We start from the raw sequence: 21984 nt of genomic DNA on the forward strand, positions 1-21984 counted from the left end.
TTCAGTGCTTCCTCTGTGGTTAAGTAAAGAACTGAGATGTCTCATTCGATTCACTTACCACTTACTACTGTTACAAAAGTACTTGACCATTTGATCCTGACATGTCAAAAAGTCATATTTGCAAAGGTTTTCTTCCTAGAGTGTTTTTTTTCTTTGCTTTTTATGTGCATCAATATTTTTGTTTAATTGAACAGTGACAGTGTGATCAGGATATGGGTGTACAGTTCCTTATTTTTTTTATTGAACTCAAGATGTACTTCTGGGGTATTTTGCACTTCATCTTGTATCTTCTTATTGAAAATATATTTTTTCAAGAGTTCTGCCAGCGTAGCTGAAAGTATGCTTGGTTGTAAAAGTGTCGGAGTCAATTTAGTACTCCATTGGTTTGAGCTGAAATCAGGACTGTACTTGTGGACTGTGATTGACATTTTAAAGAAAAAAAATGGTTTGGCCCAAGGGGAAGGTGGTGAGTATGGAGGCGAGGTGTTTCCGAACAGGAAGGGTGTGGAAAACCGAGGATGTCTCACCTCAGGCCACTCTAGCTTACCTCCTCGTGCCAACTTCAGTGAAAGCTTGGGGTCAAGCTATTGAAGTGACACTATGCGGATGGAACAAAAGGAAATGAGAAAGGGAATTAAAAATAAGAGATCAGAAAAGGAATAAACATGGACCTGATTGTAATAAAATAATGGAATTCAGGTTGATTTGGCTCTATTCATGTCATGTTGAATCTAAGAACACATATTGTAAACTGTATTCCTCCCTGTAATGTTTCATGTCTCAGCTAATGCAAACATTGCAGAAAATAATAAAACTGAAAACACAGTTTGTACAACAACTACAGCAAAAGGATTGGTCAAATTCACCCACTCTCATCTGATCGGTAAAAGCCTCAACTTTATTGACATTAAAATCCTATCAAAATATACAATTCAAATAAATCAATGGAAAGTTTAGAGACACAAATATATTTGATTAGTTCATTGTTAATTTGCATGAGGTATCATACAATCAGGGTGTAATAGCTATTTTTGTAGTTTTTTCTTCTGATAGGTATACCTCTCATGATTGCTCTTTAAGTTGTACTGTTGATAAATGTTTAGTGAACTGCTTTGGAAGCTTTTTAAACTTTTTTCTCCTTCTCATGTCGGCCGATTGCAGGACCACCAAGTATGTTGTTGCCATACCCAAAGCTTGAATTACCTTGCTTGTTTCACAGCCTATTGCCTGAAGTGACTATTAGTTCTAATTACTCCATGGCAGAATGCTTTGAAGGCCCAAATGTATCCCAGGGCAGTTATGCTGGTTAATTCAGGGACTTCTTTGACCTGCCATCAATGACTGTGGGTACATTATGATGTACTGTGCAGGGCTCCACAGTAAACCGGAGACAATAATGGATGTTAACAAAAAGGCGAGTGTCACAGTAGAGGGCAAGATCTGAGGGAAGTAGTACCACTTTCACCCAGTAACCCCAGCTGCCGTGAAGAAACAACAAAAAGCTTAAATCCATAAGTATCACATTTTAAAATAACATAACTGGGGAAAATTCGGTCAACTTCATACAATACTGCCGTCAACTAATATCTCATTTGTTTTGCATCTGTTACATAAAGACATTTCAGCCACATTTCCTTCTCAATATACAAGAAACAAATGCTTTAACTATCAGGTACAATCTGATCTTGTCCATTTCTCATACAGAATTTGAATTATAATTACTTCACAATGTATGTATCTTATTTTAACTCTTTCACAGTTCTGGAAATTCTGCAATCTTTCAACAGGCTATTTTTTTGTAAGAGGAAGACCTCAGTTCACGTATAGCAATATTGGGAAGTCCACTGTGTGAAGAATGATAATTACTTATATAATTTTACCTAAACTTCAGTCTGTGAGGCAGATTGGACTCACCATTATTATAACCAAGGAGCAGGTTAAAGACAGGAATGTTAACTCTGATCATTTTTCAGCCTAATTCTCGCAGTATTTTTTAGCCACTGGTTAGAGACAGCCAGGGAGCATATTTTTGTTTTAAGTTGCTGCCAATTTCCGCCTTTATATCCCCTATCTCTCCATGAATTTATGTCTGTTGCTCAGGTATTCCTTTGAGATAAGATATTTGATGTATCTGTCTGATCAGGCGGATATAATAGATTCTGTCGTAATATCAAAAGAGAAGTAAGAGCTGACCAGTGTCCTGGCCAACATTTATCCCTCAAACAATACTGTCAAAAACCGACTAACTGTTCATTTTATTGCTGTCTCTGTGACCCTGTCTTGCACAAATCAGCTGCAAAAACTGTTTAAATGCATTAGCTCTTCTGAGGACATGGAAAATGCCATATAAATGCAATGTTGTTGTTCCTTTGTTTTGGACAACTTTTGCTGGCATTGGACAATCTCCAGGACTGCACTCCAAAGTTTATTCTTGTGTCTGTGATTACAGCCATGCTCATTCTATCCTCATTGAGTGTCCATGTTAGCGCATCTTTCTGCAGGAATTAACTTTTCACGGGAGTGAAACGCTGCCTGATTCCCACTCCGAAACGCAGGGGCTGCAGTTACTGATTTTCTATCCTTTTGAATTAATTGATGGAAAATCTGATATCATGGAATCAATCTGAGAAATTCAGTATATATTGCAATGCATCAATCTTTCTTAACGTCTATCAACCAAAGTTATGCTATTGTATCAACTTTTAAAGTAAATGGTCAAATAAAAGTCAACAGGGAGAAAAAATAAATTTTAAATTTTTTTCCCATATTTATAGATAAATTAAGTAGCAGCAATTCGATTGCGCTTAATTCATTTTAACCCTTTGTTGCTTGAACTCAGTATGGCACTTCCTCAGAACTACACTGCATTTGTCCACCTAGGTTATGTGCTTAAGTCCCAGCTTAATTTTTATACTCATTGATGAAAATGCTACCATTGGAACCAAGTTACTTTTTAGCCCAGGACTTGGGATGGATTTCACTGAAGTATGCATTTGTTGCTCTTTTAAACATGATTTACGCTCTCTAATGTATTTGGTAAGCCACGGGAACGAAGTAGAAAGGGTTGAGAGCTTCAAGTTTTTAGGTGTCCAGGTCACCAACAACCTGTCCTGGTCCTCCCATACCGATACTATAGTTAAGAAAGCCCACCAACACCTTTACTTTCTCAGAAGACTAAGGAAATTTGGCATGTCAGCTATGACTCTCACCAACTTTCACAGATGCACCATAGAAAGCATTCTTTCTGGTTGTATCACAGCTTGGTATGGCTCCTGCTCTGCCCAAGACCGCAAGGAACTACAAAAGGTCGTGAATGTAGCCCAATCCATCAGGCAAACCAGCCTCCCGTCCATTGACTCTGTCTACACTTCCCGCTGCCTCAGCAAAGCAGCCAGCATAATTAAGGACCCCACACACCCCGGCCATTCTCTCTTCCATCTTCTTCTGTCGGGAAAAAGATACAAAAGTCTAAGGCCACGTACCAATCGACTCAAGAACGGCTTCTTCCCTGCTGCCATCAGACTTCTGAATGGACCTACCTTGCATTAAGTTGATCTTTCGCTACATCCTAGCCATGACTGTAACACTACATTCTGCACTCTCTCACTTCCTTCTCTATGAACAGTATGTTTTGTATAGTGCGCAAGAAACAATACTTTTCACTGTATGCTAATATATGTGACAATAATAAATCAAGTCAAAAATCAAATTGTTAGTTGCTACAAACAGAAAATAAGTCACAAGTGATAATAAGGGTCAAATGGGCAATTGGCATCGTTCAGTTGATTTTTTTGCATGATTACACCTTGCATTCTATTTGATGGTTTACCTCTCATTTAATGAAAGAAGTGGGAAATGTTTATCTTGCATTTGAATTGAGTTTCTGGCCAAATAACTTAACATTTTGTTAACATTTAGAATAGTTCTGTGCAATTCCTGTTCAGCTATTATCCCCCTTGACTAATTTGAGAACATCAGCAAGTAAAATAAATACATAAACTGTCATTCAAAACTTTTCAGCCCTGTAAATGTCCTTTTGCTTTATGATAAAAGATTTAATGGCATCCACCTGAGCAATGCTGAAAAGTGAATAACCACATTTGAATTTGATTGACTTAATTGATTCAGCCTGATGAAATTATTATCAGTTATGATGGATGGTTGTGAGTTGGAAGAAAGTCACCCAAATGACCAACACACTCAGTTTGGGTCAGAGGCTTTAATCTAATTTGTCACAATCTCCAGACCTTTAGGAAAAAAGGAAAACAAGTCAACTGAAATGTTTAACTTATATTGAAACAGATGTAATTTTATTAAGTGTTCAAAGCAGAGGAAGTTTTAGAAGGCAGCTTGTGGGAACCAGAGCCTGCAGGAAGGTAGACAAAAGATCAGATGGGTTTAAAAGCCAATCCTTAATGAGCAGGCTTGCAGTGATTTTTCATTTAGCAGTTAGTACAAGAGTATTTATTTTCAAAGTGCATACTTAAGTACAATAATTATTACCATTTCCAAGAGGGAAATTGAGAGATTTGTAAAATAGCTACTCATTTCAACTCGTAGGGAAAGCACATGGCAAATTTTGGAAGCTGTATGACCCTGCAAGATTTATGTCAGGCATTTTGTACAATCCACTAATCACTTTTGCACCCACATCACTAGGATCTATTATAGAATCATAGGGCAGAATTTCCCCAAAATATGGCAGAGAGGGCAATTTTCCGGCCCTGTTTGACACAGACGCAAATCCAGTTATGGCCGGAGATTCCTGCGAGAGAAAGGGTCATAATCAGAGAGAATTGGAAGATTGGGAAAACTTTAAGAAACAACAAAGAACGACTAAGAAAGCGATAAAGAAAGGAAAGATAGGTTATGAAGCTAGGCTAGCTCTAAATATAGAAAAATGATAGTAAAAGCTTTTACAAATATATAAAAAGGAATAGAGTGGCAAGAGTGAATGTTGGACCCTTGGACGACGAGAGGGGGGATTTAATAGTGGGAAATGAGGCAATGGCTGAAGCTTTAAATAAGTTTTTTGTGTCGGTCTTCACGGTGGAAGACACAAATAGTTTACCGAATATTAACGATAGAGGGTTGGTGGGAGGAGAGGTACTCAATACAATTAATGTTACATGGGAGGCAATGCTTGGTAGACTAACGGGACTGAAGGTGGACAAGTCCCCGGGCCCGGATGGAATGCATCCCAAGGTACTGAAAGAAATGTCAGAGGTAATAGCGGATGCGTTAGTGGTTATTTATCAAAATTTGTTGGATTCTGGGGTAGTGCCGGCGGATTGGAAAACGGCTAATGTTACGCCGCTGTTTAAAAAAGGAAATAGACAAAAGGCGGGTAACTACAGGCCGGTTAGCTTAACGTCTGTAGTTGGGAAAATGCTGGAATCCATCATTAAAGAAGAAATAGCAGGCCATCTGGATAAGAATGGTTCGATTAAGCAGACGCAGCATGGATTCATGAGGGGAAAGTCGTGCTTGACGAACTTGTTGGATTTTTATGAAGATGTGACTAGTGCGGTTGACGGAGGGGAACCGGTGGATGCGGTGTTTTTGGATTTCCAAAAGGCGTTTGATAAGGTGCCTCACAAAAGGTTGCTGAAGAAGATTGGGTCACACGCAGTTGGGGATAGGGTGTTAGCGTGGATTGGGGATTGGCTATCCAACAGGAAGCAGAGAGTCAGAATAAATGGGTGCTTTTCTGGTTGGCAGATGGTAACTAGTGGCGTGCCGCAGGGATCGGTACTGGGGCCTCAACTATTTACCATTTATATAGACGATCTGGAGGAGGGGACTGAGTGTAGGGTAATAAAGTTTGCAGACGACACAAAGATAAGTGGAAAAGTGAATCGTGTGGAGGGCGTAGAAGGTCTGCAGAGAGATTTGGACAGGCTGAGTGAGTGGGCGAGGATCTGGCAGATGGAGTATAATGTTGACAAATGTGAGGTTATTCACTTTGGAGGAAATAATAGCAAATTGGATTATTATCTAAATGGAAAAAAATTACAACATGCTACTTTGCAAAGGGACCTGGGGGTCCTTGTGCATGAGACGCAAAAACCCAGTCTGCAGATGCAACAAGTGATCAAGAAGGCAAATGGGATGTTGGCCTATATCGCAAGGGGGATAGAATATAAAAGCAGAGATGTCTTGCTGCATCTGTACAGGGCATTGGTGAGGCCGCAGCTGGAATACTGTATGCAGTATTGGCCCCCTTATTTGCGGAAGGATATATTGGCTTTGGAGGGAGTGCAGAGAAGGTTCACCAGGTTGATACCAGAGATGAGGGGTGTTGATTATGAGGAGAGACTGAGCAGATTGGGTTTGTACTCGTTGGAATTTAGAAGGCTGAGGGGGGATCTTATAGAGACCTATAAGATAATGAAGGGGCTGGAGAGGGTAGAGGTGGAGAGATTGTTTCCACTTAGAAAGGAAGCTAGAACTAGAGGGCACAGCCTCAAAATAAAGGGGGGTCAGTTTAGGACAGAGTTGAGGAGGAACTTCTTCTCTCAGAGGGTGGTGAATCTCTGGAATTCTCTGCCCGCTGAAGTGGTGGAGGCTACCTCATTGAATATGTTTAAATCACGGATAGATGGATTTCTGATCGGTAAGGGAATTAGGGGTTATAGGGATCAGGCGGGTAAGTGGAACTGATCCACTTCAGATCAGCCATGATCTTATTGAATGGCGGGGCAGGCTCGAGGGGCTAGATGGCCTACTCCTGCTCCTATTTCTTATGTTCTTATGTTCTTATAAAGAGATTTGCGCTGGGGAGATCTAAAAATGAGATCTTCCCTGACCCCCATTGGTGATGTAATCAGGTTCACTTCCAATGAGGCTGTGAACTTGATTACCATTCATTTAACGCCATATTTTCCGTATTTAACATCCTATGTTCCCATGCGCCGGCGTGACGCATGGTCAACAGGGGAACACTACTAGCCTGCAAAAACGGAGACCAGACGTGATGACCATAGTGGGGGCACAGAGGCCAATGTAGCCTCAGGGTGGTCCAGACATGGCTGGGCACTGCCCCTGGCACCCTAGGAATGCCAACCTGGCAGCTAATGGCAAGTTATCTCTGCTGCCAAAAAATCCCACCCTAAGCCTTGGCTAATGAAGGAATGTATTTTATATGCTTCTTAACCACCTTAGTTACGTATCCTGCTACCTTAGGGGACCGGTGAACATACACTGCAAAAGTCTCTTTGTCCATTTACACTTCTTAATATTCTATGATGAATTGTGTGTTCCTTTGCTTTGTGTGCCCTCTGCAAATGCATGTCCTCAAACTTCGTCTTATGGAATTCCATTATCATAGAATCATAGAAGAATCATAGAAGCCCTACAGTGCAGAAAGAGGCCATTTGGCCCATCGAGTCTGCACCGACCGCAATCCCACCCTGGCCCTACCCCCTTATCCCTACATATTTACCCGCTAATCCCTCTAACCTATGCCTCTCAGGACACTAAGGGCAATTTTTAGCATGGCCAATCAACCTAACCCGCACATCTTTGGACTGTGGGAGGAAACCGGAGCACCCGGAGGAAACCCACGCAGACACGAGGAGAATGTGCAAACTCCACACAGACAGTGACCCAAGGCGGGAATCAAACCCAGGTTCCTGGATCAGTGAAGCAGCAATGCTAACCACTGTGCTACCGTGCTGCCCATTAGCTACATTTATGCTCATGTGATTGGTCCATTGATATCTTCCTGCAGTCTAAAGCTTTCTCGCCCACTGTCAGTCACATGACCAATGTTTGTACCATCCTTAAACCTTTTAAACATGTCCCCTACATTTAAGTCTAAGGCATTGATATATACCACAAAAAAGCAAGGGATTGAGCACTGAAACCTGTAGAACCCACAGGAAACCTGCATGAAACAATTTTCCAGTTCTGAAAACCCAATATTCAATACTTTTTGTTTCCGACGACTTAGTTAATTGTTGATTAACTTACCCCTTCCCTTGGGCCCTCTGGGCTTGTACTATTCTAACCAGTTAGCTCTTTGACCAAACTTTTGGTCATCTGACCTAATTTCTCTCTGTGGTTTGGTGGTGTAATTTATTTTATGATGCTCATGTGAAATCCCTTGGGACACTCTATTACATTAAAGTGCTTGATAAATAGTTGTTGTTGCAGTCTCTTTCCTGAGTGCAGGAGGAGAATTATTCCCCTGTGAAAGTTTTACACAGTTATAAAATTAATCGCTGATGAAGGACCTCAAAAATTACAAAACAATAATTGAAAGCTATGTGTAAAATTATCAGCAAAATGGCTCCAGGTAACATTTGCATGTCCCCCGACACAGCTATTGGCACAAATGAATCTTCCTGTGGAGATTCCTTAACCTGACATGGAAAATGTAGACGATCAATGGAGGATGTCAAGCCAGTCTGTTGGGGGTGGGGGGAGGAGGGGGGTGGGGGAGGGGGGGGTGTGATTTTCCAGCCCGCTATCTCCAGGATCATCCAGTCCTGCTGTAAATCAATAGACTTTTGCCTTGCCTGCCACATTCACTGTGGCAGGTCCTACCACAGTGAGGCCAGAAAATCCCAGCCACAGCCTCACTTAGGCAGATGGTTAAATAATGTAGGTAGTTCTGTTCCAAAATAGGCAATATCAGAATGCCATATTTTCAGTGATACTGATGAAAATAAGGCATGACGAGTTGGCTACCTTCCAAAGAACATTTGGAATACCCACCTAGGTGCCACAAACCACATTTACAGGCATGCCTCATAATGACTATGGGGAGCTTTCCAAGGTAAACCAAAACAAAGAACAAAGAAAATTCCAGCACAGGAACAGGCCCTTCGGCCCTCCAAGCCTGCACTGACCATGCTGCCCGACTTAACTAAAACCCCCTACGCTTCCGGGGACCATATCCCTCTATTCCCATCTCATTCATGTAACTTGTCAAGACGCCCCTTAAAAATCACTACCGTATCCACTTCCACTACCTCCCCCGGCAATGAGTTCCAGGCACCCACCACTCTGTGTAAAAAAATCTGCCTCGTTCACCTCTTTTAAACCTTGCCCCCCGCACCTTAAACCTATGCCCCCTAGTAATTGACTCTTCCGCCCTGGGAAAATGCTTCTGACTATCCACTCTGTCCATGCCTCTCATCATCTTGTAGACTTCTATCAGGTCTCCCCTCAACCTCCGTCGCTCCAGTGAGAACAAACCAAGTTTCTCCAACCTCTCCTCAGAGCTAATGCCCTTCATACCAGGCAACATCCTGGTAAATTGTTTCTGTACCCTCTCCAAAGCCTCCAAAAGCTAGAGACAGAACTGTGCCATTTAATGTCAGCACGACACTACTATCTGACCAGCACAGCAGAGTAGCAAACACGGAGGTGAGTTGCAGTCTCAACCGCCTTCCAGGCATGTTAGCATGCAGACTAATTGAGTTGATACCATGGATATCCTTAAGGAGCCTAGTCTTCAAAATTTAACGAAAACAAAACAATTTTTGAGTTATTTTACATCATATTCTTAAGGGAAAAGAGGAAACAGTCATTATAAGATGCATTTAGTAATGAATAAAACAGATATATTAGTCACACTGAAGAACATCCCATATGTATAAATCCTGCATTTGGTCCATGTTGGTCACACCAACAGGTTCACATTACATTCTGGCCGGAATTCTCTGGTCTCGCACACTCAGCGACCATTGCCAGCGAGAACGGAGAATTTGATGCTCAGCCAAATCTCTGTTCACAGCAGCGGAACTGGATAATCCCAGCACAGGTGAAGTCAGAGAATTACGGCCTCTGTCTATCATAGGAAAGAACTATTGATCAAAATCTTCCATTGAGATTTGAACCATAAGCTACTGCTTTTCACCTAACCCTATAAACCCACTAATAAAAATAAAAAGGACAAATCCACAGCCAATGAGCACCATCTACAATGAAACAATCATTTAGTTCTCTTAATAAACCAATCATATTTGGCAGATATTTTGGTTGGTCAACAAATCCATTATACAGTCCTATAAATAAGATTTATCGCATAAGAAAATACATATACAAAAATGATTGAGAATTCTGTGAGGTTTCTCTAATGGCAGACCAGTGGATTCCCTGGATAAACAGTGCAAATGACTAAAAATAACAGTTAACACAATTTTTCTGGTACAGTAGCTAAGCAAGCTTATCCTTCAGCTATTTAATGTTAGAAATCTTATCAACCATTGCCCACTTTTTATCCTGTCCCTTCATCTGGAGACTGGACATGAAATCTATTTATTTCCCACAATCCCATTTTTTTCTCTGGCTCTTCTTTTATAATATTTTTCAGACTCGGTGGAGGTTTGAGTATCTTGGTGCACCTCAATATTTGCTTGCATTCACACGATTAGTCTTTTTCAGTGCATTTGAACTCTCCATTGATCCCAGTTTCCCTCACATTGCTGACTCTCCATGGTTTGAGCCACCTCTACTTTGTTCCCTCTTTGACTCCATTTTCCAACATGCACTATGATGCTCCTCAGCCTACACCTCGGCCAATCCATCCCATCTGTGCAGTCTGGTGTGGTCCAATGTTTATATGCCGTAGCATCCTCTTTCCCGAAGTGTTGTGAGATGTTAAAGCCCACCCCAGTAATGTCAGATTCTAAACAAAAAATATTGTGATATGATGAATATGTATCTTGAAGAGAGCATTTCTTAAACTGATGCCAACTGCTACCACCACAACAGGATGTGTAGTGGTCCCATGACTTGCATTTAGTCTCCAACAGCAGATGATGGGAGATAGATATGTATATTTAGCCTCCTAGTTAATGTTATTTGTATATAGTCTTATCTTCAAATGAAGAACTGATATTATCGTTTCACCAACCCTTGGTACGTTTCCGTTGAAAATAAGAAGGTAACGAACTAGACGCCAGACATCAATCACTAGCACTATCATATCACACGTCGGAGCCGTCAGAGGAAATATCTGATACTCTGAGAGCCTCGCTTCTTTAATCACTGTCAGATCCCCTGGAGGACAAAATTGGATAACCTACCAAACAGGTGGGGAGATTGCATTGCACAATTAACCCATGCCTATTGCTCTTGATGCATGATTTGATTTGATTTATGATTGTCACATGTATTGGTGTACAGTGAAAAGTATTGTTTCTTGCGCGCTATACAGACAAAACACACTGTTCATAGAGAAGGAAAGGAGAGGGTGCAGAATGTAGTGTTACAGTCAAAGCTAGGGTGTAGAGAAAGATCAACTTCATGCAAAAGCCTGATGGTAGCAGGGAAGAAGCTGTTCTTGTGTCAGTTGATACGTGTCCTCAGACTTCGTATCTTTTTCCTGACCGAAGAAGGTGGAAGAGAGAATGTCTGGGTGCGTGGGTTCCTTAATTATGCTGGATGCTTTTCTGAGGCAGCGGGAAGTGTAGACAGTGTCAGTGAGTGGGAGGCTGGTTTCAGTGATGGATTGGGCTTTTAAGCACCTCTATTTTGTGTGACAGCCTGTCTTTGTAAGGCATGCTGCCCACCCATGCATGGTCATGCACTGCAATCATGAGCCTGTAGCCAGTGGATATCCCTTGCAGGTCAATAGCCACTCCTTAGTTTGTCAGTGGTTCAAATGCAAGTGCATAACTCCTACCAGGTTAGTGGACATTGATCTCCATGATGAGCTCAGTGTGGTCACGCACCAGTTGAAGACTGAGGAAATGAAATCCCTTCCAGTGGTACATCTCAGAATTGACATGTTGTCACAAAACAACATGTATGCAGTTAATGACACCCTGCACCATGGGGAAGGTTAAGACCCGCATCGTCACATTCTTGCTCGACCCACTTGGAAAGAGGAAATGAAATGTGTTCAGCTGTCTTTGCATATGGAGCTCTGATGGCCTCCCTTATCCAATGATGGGATGGGAAATGGAATGATATTCTTTGATTTGATTTGATTTATTATTGTCACATGTATTAACATGTAAAAAGTACTGTTTCTTGCACGCTATACAGATGAAACATACCATTCATAGAGAAGGAAATGAGAGAGTGCAGAATGTAGTTTTACAGTCATAGCTAGGATGTAGTGAAAGATCAACTTAATGCAAGGTAGGTCCATTCAAAAGTCTGACAGCAGCAGGGAAGAAGCTGTTCTTGAGTTGGTTGGTATGTGACCTCAGACTTTTGTATCTTTTTCCTGAAGGAAGAAGGTGGAAAAGAGAACGTCTGCAGTGCATGGGGTCCTTAATTATGCTGACTGCTTTGACGAGAGAGCGGGAAGTGTAGACAGAGTCAATGGATGGGAGGTTGGTTTGGTTGATGGATTGGGCTACATTCACAACCTTTTGTAGTTCCTGTGGTCTTGGGCAGAGCAGGAGCCATACCAAGCTGTGATACAAATCAGAAAGAATGGTGCATCTGTAAAAGGTGGTGAGAGTCGTAGCTGACATGCCAAATTTCTTTAGTCTTCTGAGAAAGTAGAGGCGTTGGTGGGCTTTCTTAACTATAGTGTCGGCAAGGGGGGAGCAGGACAGGTTGTCGGTGATCTGGATACCTAAAATCTTGAAGCTCTTGACCCTTTCTACTTCGTCCCTGTTGATGTTGACAGGGGCATGTTCTCCTTTACGTTTCCTGAAGTCGATGACAATCTCCTTCGTTTTGTTGACAGTGAAGGAGAGATTATTGTTGCCGCACCAGTTCACCAGATTCTCTATCTCATTCCTGTACTCTGTCTCGTCATTGTTTGAGATCCGACCCACTACGGTGGTGTCATCAGCAAACTTGAAAATTGAATTGGAGGGGAATTTGGCCACACAGTCATAGGTATATAAGGAGTATAGTAGGGGGCTGTGAACACAGCCTTGTGGGGCACCGGTGTTGAGGATGATCGTGGAGGAGGTGTTGTTGCCTATCCTTACTGATTGTGGTCTGTGAGTTAGGAAGTTCAGGGTCCAGTCGCAGAGGGAGGTGCCGAGGCCCAGGTCATGGAGTATAGAGATGAGTTTTGTGGGAATAATAGTATCGAAGGCTGAGCTATAATCAATGAATAGGAGTCTGACATAGGTGTTCTTGTTATCTAGGTGTTCCAGAGTGTAGGGCTAGGGAAATGGCATCTGCTGTGGACCTGTTGCGGCGGTAGGCAAACTGTAGTGGATCCAGGTAGTCCAGGAGGCTGGAATTGATTCGTGCCATGACTAACATTTTGAAGCACTTCATAATGATGGATGTCAGAGCCACCGGCCGATAGCCATTAAGAAACGCTGCTTGGTTTTTCTTAGATACCGGGATGATGGTCGTCTTCTTGAAGCAGATAGGGACCTCAGATTGTTGTAAAGAGAGGTTGAAGATGTCTGCGAAAGCCAGCTGATCTGCGCAGGATCTGCGTGCACATCCAGGTACCCCATCCGGGCCAGTTGCTCCCCGTGGGTTGACCTTCAAGAAAGCTGCAATGGTGACCCCAGATACAGGTTCATCCAGGGCTTCCAGGGTGGAGAACATGCTCTTGCTGACCTCTTGCTCAAAACGGGCGTAGAATGCATTGAGCTCATCAGGGAGGGGTGCGTTGGAGCCGACGATTTTACATAACTTCATCTTGTAGCCTGTTATGTCTTGCAGACCTTGTCATAGTCGGCACAGTCTACATACCACCAGCCACAATCTGGAAAGAGCCCAAAGCATCAAGGGTTCTTGGCTGTGAGCATACTCATGGTCACTAGCCATGCTGTCTTCACCTTAGTCTGAAGCTGCAATTCTTCTTCCAGTAATTTAGGTGACCACTTCCTGAATAAATTGAAGACACTTGATATATTTTCCCAGCTGAGGCTGAGCAAATCGAATTGCCTCCTCAGAACCCTAGGTGGATACTGCCTCCTACTGGGAGTCCTTCTCGTTCTCATCCAGCAGTTTATCCTTCTCTGTGAGTAAAACCCAAATATTTTAAATTGGATTGAGACAAATCAAGCCAAATTAGTGCCGAGGAAAAAGAAAAAGTGAGTCAGTTGTGCAAAAAATGAAATGGCCGCCACCAGAGCAATCAACACACAGCTCCATAATGAATTGGGAAGCTGATGATATAAGAACGGCATTTGAGAGGTTTAAACAAAAGTGCAGACTAAGATTCAGTAGCACCAGTGAAGAGGAAAAGTTAGCTGCATTATTTTGTGGAGAGGCGAAATAAAATACTAAATTTGTCTATTAGTTGGGTGATGAGTGAGGATGACAGTAAAAACCCAGTTTGAAAAATTCAGTACATGTGTCCAGCCAAAGTCAAACCATCAATCAGATTGACCAATTTAAATTTCAGAGCTTGAAGCAGAAACCAGGTGAGCCTGTTGACAATTTGTTAACAAGATTGAACAAGATCTTCATGTTGCAGCTGTACAAAACTCTGGTGTGGCCGCACTTGGAGTATTGCGTACAGTTCTGGTCGCCACAATATAGGAAGGATGTGGAAGCATTGGAAAGGGTGCAGAGCAGATTTACCAGGATGTTGCCTGGTATGGTGGGAAGGTCTTATGAGGAAAGGCCGAGGGACTTGAGGCTGTTTTCGTTAGAGTGAAGAAGGTTAAGAGGTGACTTAATAGAGGCATATAAGATGATCAGAGAATTAGATAGGGTGGACAGTGAGAGCCTTTTTCCTCAGATGGTGATGGCTAGCATGAGGGGACATAGCTTTAAATTGAGGGGTGATAGATATAGGACAGATGCCAGAGGTAGGTTCTTTACTCAGAGAGTAGTAAGGACGTGGAATGCCCTGCCTGCAGCAGTAGTGGACTCGCCAACATTAAGGGCATTTAAATGGTCATTGGATAAACATATGGATGATATTGGAATAGTGTAGGTTAGATGGGCTTTAGATTGGTTTCACAGGTCGGTGCAACATCGAGGGCCGAAGGGTCTGTACTGCGCTGTAATGTTCTATGTTCTAAGATTGAAAAAAATCAAGAAAAGAGATAAAAGGTTTCCAGGTCAGCTCATTTGAGATTCTGCACAACCTGAAGTATAAAAAGATTGAATTGGAAAGCATAAGTTCACAATGTAGCAGACTGTAGAAATAGCCAGACTACATAGTCAGACAAATTTGGTGGAGTTTTTTGAGGAAGTGCCAAAAACTGTTGACGAAGGAAGGGCCGTGGATGTCGTCTATATGGATTTCAGTGAGGCATTTGACAGAGTCCCTCATGGCAAGTTGGTTAAGAAGGTTAAGGCTCATGGGATACAAGGAGAGGTGGCTAGATGGGTGGAGAACTGGCTTGGCCACAGGAGACAGAGGGTAGCAGTCGAAGGGTCTTTTTCCGGCTGGAGGTCTGTGACCAGTGGTGTTCCGCAGGGCTCTGTACTGGGACCTCTGCTATTTGTGATATATATAAATGATTTGGAAGAAGGTGTAACTGGTGTTATCAGCAACTTTGCGGATGACACGAAGATGGCTGGACTTGCGGATAGCGATGAACATTGTCGGACAATACAGCAGGATATAGATAGGCGGGAAAATTGGGTGGAGAAATGGCAGATGGAATTTAATCCAGATAAATGCGAAGTGATGCATTTTGGAAGAACTACTGTAGGGGGGAGTTATACAATAAATGGCAGAGCCATCAAGAGTATAGAAACACAGAGGGACCTAGGTGTGCAAGTCCACAAATCCTTGAAGGTGGCAGCACAGGTGGAGAAGGTGGTGAAGAAGGCCTATGGTATGCTTGCCTTTATAGGACGGGGTATAGAGTATAAAAGCTGGAGTCTGATGTTGCAGCTGTATAGAACGTTGGTTAGGCCACATTTGGAATACTGCGTCCAGTTCTGGTCGCCGCACTGCCAGAAGGACATGGAGGCTTTAGAGAGAGTGCAGAGAAGGTTTACCAGGATGTTGCCTGGTATGGAGGGTCTTAGCTATGAGGAGAGATTGGGTAAACTGGGCTTGTTCTCCCTGGAAAGACGGAGAATGAGGGGAGACCTAATAGAGGTGTACAAAATTATGAAGGGTATAGATAGGGTGAACAGTGGGAAGCTTTTTCCCAGGTCGGAGGTGACGATCACGAGGGGTCACGGGCTCAAGGTGAGAGGGGCGAGGTATAACTCAGATATCAGAGGGATGTTTTTTACACAGAGAGTGGTGGGGGCCTGGAATGCGCTGCCAAGTAGGGTGGTGGAGGCAGACACGCTGGCATCATTTGAGACTTACCTGGATAGTCACATGAGCAGTCTGGGAATGGAGGGATACAAACGAATGGTCTAGTTGGACCAATGAGCGGCACAGGCTTGGAGGGCCGAAGGGCCTGTTTCCTGTGCTGTACTGTTCTTTGTTCTTTGTTCTTTGTACATGAAACCATGCGGACAAAGATGCCGACTACCCAAATGGCTAGCCTTTGGTTAAGTCAATAGAAGGACAACAGGATTAACGTGGTGGAGCAACAAAAGAATTTACACCAGACCTGGTACATAGGAAGATGGTTGTGGTTGTGGTGGGGCAGTCATCTCAGCTCCAGGACATCTCTGCAGCAGTGCCTCAGGGTAGTGTCCTAGGCCCAACAAACTTCAGCTGCTTCATCAATGACCTTCCCTCCGTCATAAGGTCAGAAGTGGGGATGTTCACTGATGATTGCACAATGTTCAGCACCATTCGCGACTCCTCAGATACTGAAGCAGTCCATGTTCAAATGCAACAGGATCTGGACAATATCCAGGCTTGGGCTGACAAGTGGCACATAAATGCCAGGCAATGAGCATCACAAATAAGAGACACTAACTACTGCCCCTTGAGATTCAATGGTGTTACCATCACTGAATCCCCCACTGTCAACATCCTTGGGGTTACCATTGACCAGAACCTCAACTGGACTCACCACATAAACACAGTGGCTACAAGAGCAGGTCAGAGGCTAGGAATACTGCAATGAGTAACTCACCTCCTGACTCCCCAAAGCCTATCCACCATCTACAAGGCACAAGTCAGGAGTGTGATGGAATACTCCCCACTTGTCTGGATGGGTGCACTCCAACAGTACTCAAGAAGCTTGACACCATCCAGGCCAAAGCACCCTGCTTGATTGACACCACATCTACAGACATTCAATCCCTCTACCACCGATCCTCAGTAGCAGCAGTGTGTACTATCTACAAGATGCACTTGCAGCAATTCATCAAAGATCCTCAGACAGCACCTTCCAAACCCACGACCATTCCCATCTAGAAGGACAAGGGCAGCAGATAAATGGGAACACCACCACCTGCAAGTTCCCCTCCAAGCCACTCACCATCCTGACTTGAAAATATATCACCGTTCCTTCGCAGTCACTGGGTCAAAATCCTGGAATTCCCTCCCTAACGGCATTGTGGGTCAACCCACAGAACATGGACAGCAGCGATTCAAGAAGGCAGCTCACCACCACCTTCTCAAGGGCAACTAGGGATGGGCAATAAATGCTGGCCAGCCAACAAAGCCAATGTCCCACAAATGAATTTTAAAAAAGACAGAGAAAGATTTGCAAGAGCTGTTGGTGACCACATGAGTTTACAGACAGAAAGGAAATGTGCCACAAATGGATCAAACAGCAGAGTTTGTGAACAGCCCAATCACTGGGAAAAGATATGCAGAACAAAGGAAGAAGTTGGTAAAGTTACCAGGGGCAGAGCAACAAGGGCAATTTGAAGGAAAGGAAACCAAAACATCCATACCCTGGAAGATGATTTGAGGGCACAAGAGACTTGGAACTATACAACGGCATGAAATGGCTTGATATAAGAGTTCCACGATAAAATAAACTGACACAACCATTTAGATCAGGAAATAGGTGTGAAATAAGCCCACAATGATAAATCTGAAGCTTAACATGAGAGCACAGCATAACATCATCCCGCTCCGACTAGGCCTGAAGATCTTCCCTGAAAATGTGAAAGAAAATTAGTTACCCAAAGAAAGATGTTCTGGAACAAAGCAACAGCATGTTAATGATTTGGAGTGGGATTTTCTGGCAGCGCTCATTCCCAACGCCAGAATAGACCTTTGCATGGTTCGCCCCAGCCCGTTGCGATTCCCGTGCCGAGTGGGATGGGAAAATCCTGCCCTGAGATTCTACAGCTAGAATGACCCAAATCACAAGGAAAATACATTGATTATATGTTCTACCTCACTGAAACAACTGGTCCTGCTCTACCAGGGTTGAACGGTTGCAACGAGCTGCAGCTTATTTAAGTAAAACACAAGATGAAGAAGGAATCAGAGTTGAAGGTAATGGTACATACATTGAAAAGCGCCCTCCAATCAGATGCAAGGAAGATCCAATGCAAATGTATCTTGGGTATTTTGATGAGATGTGTGGATGCTTTGAAGATTTTGAGTATCACACCACAATTGGCACAGTGATTAGGCACAGGGTGGCATGTTGGCACAGTGGTTAGCATTGCTGCCTCACAGCACCAGGGACCCAGATTTGACTTCCGGCTTGGGTCACTGTGTGGAGTTTGCACATTCACCCCGTGTCTGCATGGGTTTCCTCCGGGTCCTACAGTTTCCTGCCACAGTCCAAAGATGTATGGGTTAGACGGATTGGCCGTGCTAAAATTGGCCCTTAGTGCCAGGGGGACTAACTAGGGTAAATGCATGGGGTTCATCATAGAAACGCGACAGTGCAGAAAGAGGCCATTTGGCCCATCGAGTCTGCACCGACCACAATCCCACCCAGGCCCTACCCCGATATCCCTACATATTTACCCGCTAATCCCTCTAACCCAAGCATCTCAGGACACTAAGGGGCAATTTTTTAGCATGGCCAATCAACCTAACCCACACATCTTTGGACTGTGGGAGGAAACCGGAGCACCCGGAGGAAACCCACGCAGACACGAGGAGAATGTGCAAACTCCACACAGTCAGTGACCCAAGCCGGGAATCGAATCCAGGTCCTTGGAGCTGTGAAGCACCAGTGCTAACCACTGTGCTACTGTGCCACCCACGGTTATGGGGATAGGGCCTGGGTGGGATTGTGGTCAGTGCAGACTCGATGGGCCAAATGGCCTCCTGCTGTACTGGTGTATTCTATGATTGATCCAGAGAAGAAACCAGTGATTCATCCTCCACGTAAAGTATCAATAGAGCTAAAAGGAAAGATTGAAAGAGAGCTCCAAGGGATGGAAGAAAATAAAGTAATTGCCAGAGTCACAGAGCTTACAGGTTGGGCAAATTCCATCACACTGAGAGAGAAGCCAAATGGATGGTTCCAACTTTCCCTGGATCCAAAAAATCTGAAGCAATAACAAAGAATTTCTACCCGATTCCAACACTGGAAAAGATCATACCAGCACTGTCAGAGGCAAAAGCTTTCAGCAAGCTTGATGCCAGAAATACCTACTGGAATTTCAAGCTTACTGAGGAGTGTTCACTGTTGACAACATTCAACACACTCTTTGGGGGTTGGTCCAAATTCCTGCATAATCTTTTGGCCTTAAAGTGAACCAAGATAGCAGAAACTAGACAAGAAACACAGGATGTAAAGGAGAAGTTGACATGGCGAATGATATTGAGATCTATGGTGTAGATGACTATCATTTATAAGAAGCCAGAGAGAGAGACCTAGGAAAGCTGGGATAAGCTAAATGCAGACAAATGCACTGTGAAGGTTCTTTGGAATGGTGTACACACCTGATGGAGTTAAATCTGAGACCTGAAAAAGTCACAGCATTCCCTGAGATGGAAGTTCTAAGAGAGAAGAAAGAGTTGAGAAGTTTACTTTGTTTGATCTAGTACAATAATTCTTTCATACTTCAGATGTTAAAACACACAGCAAACCTACATGAGCTGATGAGAGAAGACGTTGAGTACCAGAGGTCCTGGTCACATGGGAGGAGTTTCAACAAACTCGAAGAAACATGCAAAGAGATATACGAAGAGGTATCGATGAAAATACGAATTAGGACCAGGGTAGGCCATTTGGACAATCAAGCCTACACCATCATTCAATAAGATAATGGCTGATCTGATTGCAGCCTCAACCCCACATTCCCGTCGGATAAGCTTTCACCCCCTTGCTTATCAGGAATCTATCTCTTTCCATCTTAAAGATACTCAAAGACTCTGGGCAGAATTTTCCCGTCCTGCCCGTCACTTCACTGCTTGTGCTGGATTTTCTCGACAGGATCCTTCCACTTGCTGGGTGAGAAGGCTTCCCTCTGATGTTTGTCTCCCAGGCTGACTCAGTGGGCTTCTTTTGTGGATTACTAAGCTATTCCTATATGCCAGTTTATGTCATGTGGCAACAGTATTAATATTCCCAGTGTCCACACAATGATTTGAAGTCATTCGCTGAAATCTTGCTACTGTTCATGCCGGCAGGATATTACGATCCCACTGATGGTGCATCTCTGTCACGGGTTTCCTGGCAGTGAGCGTGTGTTCACTGGGAAACCCCATTGACAACAGCAGGACTATAAGATCTCAACGCCAGCAAGCGGCACGCCATCTCCCGCTGCAATGAAACACGCCGCTAGGTGGGGAGGAAAATTCCACCATTGCCTCACAATAGGGAATGAATAATGACCATTCACACCACCTTCTGATAAAGTAATTTCCATCATACCCCTCTGTGTGGATCTAAAGTTAGTAAGAAGTTTAACAACACCAGGTTAAAGTCCAACAGGTTTATTTGGTAGCAAAAGCCACAAGCTTTCGGAGCCTTAAGCTCCTTCTTCAGGTGAGTGGGAATTTTGTTCACAAACAGGGCATATAAAGACACAGACTCAATTTACAGAATAGTGGTTGGAATGCGAATCCTTACAGCTAATCAAGTCTTAAAGGTACAAACAATGTGAGTGGAGAGAGCATTAAGACAGGTTAAAGAGACGTGTATTGACTCCAGACAGGATAGCCAGTAAGATTCTGCAAGTCCAGGCAAGCTGTGGGGGTTACAGATAGTGTGACATGAACCCAATGTCCTGGTTGAGGCCGTCCTCACGTGTGCGGAACTTGGCTATCAGTTTCTGCCCAGCGACTCTGCGACTCAGCGACTCAGAGTCGCATTCCAACCATTATTCTGTAAATTGAGTCTGTGTCTTTATATGCCCTGTTTGTGAACAGAATTCCCACTCACCTGAAGAAGGAGCTTAAGGCTCCGAAAGCTTGTGGCTTTTGCTACCAAATAAACCTGTTGGACTTTAACCTGGTGTTGTTAAACTTCTTACTGTGTTTACCCCAGTCCAACGCCGGCATCTCCACATCTGGATCTAAAGTTTGCAGGCATCATGTAGGACTATTATATTCCAGTATCTGTAAACATCCAAACAAGGAGAACAGTTGATTCCACAAGTGATTTGTTGCATCCTGATGTTTTTTCCATTGGAAGATCCACAAAATGCAATTTACATTTCAATTAATCTACAGAGAAATGTCCACATATACGTTAGTCCTTGTCTAAGGAAATTTGGCATGTCAGCTACAACTCTCACCAACTTTTACAGATGCACCATAGAAAGCATTCTTTCTGGTTGCATCACAGCTTGGTATGGCTCCTGCTCTGCCCAAGACCGCAAGGAACTACAAAAGATTGTGCATGTAGCCCACTCCATCACGCAAACCAGCCACCCATCCATTGACTCTGTCTACACTTCCCACTGCCTCGGCAAAGCAGCCAGCATAATTAAGGACCCCACCCACCCCGGACATTCTCTCTTCCACCTTCTTCATTCAGGAAAAAGATACAAAAGTCTGAGGACACGTACCAACCGACTCAAAAACAGCTTCTTTCCTGCTGCCATCAGACTTTTGAACGGACCTACCTTGCATTAAGTTGATCTTTCTCTACACCCTAGGTATGACTGTAACACTACATTCTGCACTCCCTTGTTTCCTTCTCTTTGAACGGTATGCTTTGTCTGTATAGCGTGCAAGAAATAATACTTTTCATTGTATGTTAATACATGTGACAATAATAAATCAAATCAAAATCAGTCTGTACAGAAACCATAAAAACATTACCTGACCCCTCACCCCTTCCCCACTGTTCA

Source organism: Mustelus asterias, chromosome 1 (assembly GCF_964213995.1).
Source record: "Mustelus asterias chromosome 1, sMusAst1.hap1.1, whole genome shotgun sequence".
Taxonomy (NCBI): Eukaryota; Metazoa; Chordata; class Chondrichthyes; order Carcharhiniformes; family Triakidae; genus Mustelus; species Mustelus asterias.